Here is a 3,959-nt window from a genome sequence, read left to right as displayed (position 1 = left end):
TTCTATGATATATACAAAACCTAGATTTTGAGGAGTTTTATTTCCTTATAGTCTTTTAAGACTTTCAAGGATCTCGTTTTTTAAATCCCAGAAGTGTAAGTAATCAGACCTGATGGGACTGTGGAGTCCCCTACTTTTTCTCTACAGCACTTAACACCATCTCTGACATACACATTTTAATCATCTGTCTGCCTCCCCCTACGAGAATGTAAGTTCCACCAGTGTAAGAATTTTGTCTTGGTCATCCTGCTGCATCATGAGAGTTACTGATTTGGTTTGGCTGTGTCCCCACCCATATCTCATCTTGAATTATAGTTCCCATAATCCCCATATCCCCATGTGTCATGGGAGGGACTTGGAGGGAGGTAACTGAATCACGAGGGTGGTTACCTCCATGCTGTTCTTGTGATAATGAGTTCTCACAAAATCTGATGGTTTTATAAGGGGTTTCCCCCACCCCACCCCCAACTTTGCTCTGCACTTCTCTCTCCTGCCGCCATGTGAAGAAGGACGTGTTTGCTTCCCCTTCCGCCATGACTGTAAGTTTCCTGAGGCCTCCCCAGCCATGCTGAACTGTGAATCAATTAAACCTCTTTCTCTTTATAAATTACCCAGTCTTTGGTATGTCTTTATAAGGAGCGTTGAGAACACACTAATACAGGTACTAAGCAGATGTTTGTTAAATAAACGAATTTATGGACAAATGAATGAACTGCATTGCTAGTGTTATGTAGGGAAAGGTACAGTTCCTTTAGATCTATACCAGGTATACCACTAAGGCATACCAAAGAAAAATGTTGCTTGTTAAGAAATATGGCTGTAAATCACTGTAGGCAGTGACTGAATGTGGCAAAATAAGTCTACTGACAGACAATTAGATGTGTTCCCGAAGTCACTTCTAGTCACCCTCAATCAGGCAAATCACACTTTGTTTCTTCCTTTTATTACTATTATTCCCAGAGGTGCATCAGACCCCACCACTGACCCCATGGGGAAGCACCATTAGCTCCTCCAAGAGCTCTATGAGCTAAAAAGGCACTGGTTACAACTCTCAACCCCAAGGTCATGATTCATAGATCACTGGTTACTACGTGGTAACAATTCCTTAGATCCTCTATCAGAAGAGAGCAGGATCAGGCTGGCATAAAAGAACACTGGCCTAAAAACAGAGGCCTGGAGTTTAGTCACCAAACAGCTGTGCAACTCTAAGCAAATTGTTTTCCTTCCCAGCGACCATACCCTTATTTTAAAATGTAATTAATTACCACCCTTGGCCTACTCACCTCACAGACTGTGGGGATAAACTGAAAGAATGTGACACACTGTGCAAATGTAAAATCTTGGTCATTATTTTCAGGGAGGAAACACAGGTCTCACCACATTTCAGCACTAGCTGGGGTCTTATCCAGAAAGAAAATACTGCTGGGATTGCTTGACAGGTTTTTTGAACTACATTCCTACCCATCTGAACTATTCAACACAGACTACATGAAATGCTCAATTCAAACATATGTGCAATGTGCGCTAGCTCTGTAAGTCTCAAGATCTCTAAGCAGCAAGCTTCCCTCAAGATAATCATACAACAGCTAACAAAAATAACCAAACACTGTACTAGGCAATTTACGCACATGAACTTGTCTAATCCTCACGAAACCCCGTGAGGTGGTATTGCTACTATCCTCACAAAGAAAAACATCCAAGTTAAATATCTTGCCCAGTATCACACAGTCAGTAAACAGTGAACCCAAGATTCAAAACCAGGCAGTCTGGCTCTAGAGTCTGGAAGTGATCCATAAGGTAGAAAAATATGCTGTCTGTGGCTGTTTAAGAGTCTAGAGTCTACGTTTTTAATACTACTCTATACTGCCTCCTACAAAACAGACAAGATATAGACAAGCATTCCTGAAATGAATAAATGCCTAAACAAAAGTAAATCACAGTGATGAATTACCATTTTGTACCCACTAACACTGTAAAATTGGCTGTTCTTCTATGAGAACTCCCTATCATACAAAGCTTTGTCTATCCTTTTGCCTGAGTGCTTATTGGAGGAGAGTACCTTATCCCTAAATCCTAATGACAATTCTGCAAAAGGTAAGCAGGCATAACTGGCTCGATTTTACAGATGTGTAAATCAAGACTCAAAAACTAAAGCAGTTTGCCCAAACACAGCTGGTCATTAACAGAGCCAGATTCAAAGTTAAGTCCTTCTACTCCAAAATATATGTGCTTTTCCTACTATTTAATACTGTTTTTCTCTTTAAAATCAAAAGGTTCTACATAGAACTGGCACTAGAATGATTCCTGAAACAAGAACAACAGGAAATATGCTATTTTACATAAACTGTAATGAAGAATGCCAGGATACTTACAAGAAGGGAGACAGTTAAGTCTGTATAAAGGGAGCTAATTTTACCACTGAGTTATATTTATGCTTGGATCCTACTGGTACTCCCAAAAGGAAGTAATCCATAAGGTAGAAAAATACGCTGTCTGTGGCTGTTTAAGAAGCCGTATTTGGCCAGGCCCAGTGGCTCACGCCTGTAATCCCAGCACTTTGTGAGGTCAAGGCAGGAGGATCATCTGAGGTTGGGAGTTCGAGACCAGCCTGACCAACATGGAGAAGCCCCCATCTCTACCAAAAATACCAAGAAATTAGATGGGTGTGGTGGCACATGCCTGTAATCCCAGCTACTCAGGAGGCTGAGGCAGGAGAACTGCTTGAACCCAGGAGGCGGAGGTTGCGGTGAGCAGAGATCATGCCATTACACTCCAGCCTGGGCAACAAGAGCATAACTTCATCTCAAAAAAAAAAAAAAAAAGCAGCAGTAGCCATATTTATCCTATAAACAAAAACCAACTCAGTCTTTACTGGTTACTACTATACGTATTTTTTAAAAACACTACAGACTGAACCAAACTTAGAATCTCTCAACTATATCAGTAAAAATCTAGACTCATCAAAGATGATCCCTATATGGATAATAATCACAATTTTTTTTTTTTGAGACGGAGTCTCGCTCTGTCGCCCAGGCTAGAGTGCAGTGGCCGCATCTCGGCTCACTGCAAGCTCCGCCTCCCGGGTTTACACCGTTCTCCTGCCTCAGCCTCCCAAGTAGCTGGGACTACAGGCGCCCGCCACCTCGCCCAGCTAGTTTTTTGTATTTTTTAGTAGAGACGGGGTTTCACCATGTTAGCCAGGATGGTCTCTATCTCCTGACCTCGTGATCCGCCCATCTCGGCCTCCCAAAGCACTGGGATTACAGGTTTGAGCCACCGCGCCCGGCCATAATCAAACAAAATTCTTAAAGACTCACTAGTCTACTTGTATATTTAGTATACAGGTTTTATAGATTTTTGTTAACTACCTGCTAGCAAAAAATCCTGAAACATAAGAGGCTACAGAAACGATCCTGCACTGGTGGTGTTCAAATCCCTTGGCAATACCTTAGAGGTTACTAGGGCTGCACAAACTTTCTCTCTGTGACAAGGAGGCAGTGGGAAGAGCAAAACTGCTGGGCCTGCCTTGACTACAGCAACTCTGTTTCATACACCTTTTCTGTTTCTATAGTGTGGCTCTATATAAGCTTTTGTTTAGGAAAAGGAAGACACAAACCAAAAAGACTACTGAAAAAAAGACACAAACCAAAAAGGAACAGAAACTCATTTTATTGAGATGAGGAAACCAAGGCCCAAAAAGGTATAGCAACTTGCCCAAGGAAACTCTGATACCTCAATTAGAACCTGGGTCTTCAACTCCCAAATGAGAGCTCTTTCCAACAGTGTTATTACTACCATGGGAGAAATGAAGATGTAATATCAAGCACCATAATGCAAGCTAGGAGCAAAAACGTGACTTGATTCATCATGCTGTATGTACCAGAGTTCACAGAGTTTTCTAGCAGCAGAGGAGATAATCACAAACTCAGCACCCTCCAGTAAAGTCATTCTTACACGAA

This window comes from Theropithecus gelada, chromosome 1 (assembly GCF_003255815.1).
Source record: "Theropithecus gelada isolate Dixy chromosome 1, Tgel_1.0, whole genome shotgun sequence".
In the NCBI taxonomy this organism is placed as follows: Eukaryota; Metazoa; Chordata; class Mammalia; order Primates; family Cercopithecidae; genus Theropithecus; species Theropithecus gelada.
Note: the sequence above shows the minus strand (reverse complement) of the source record.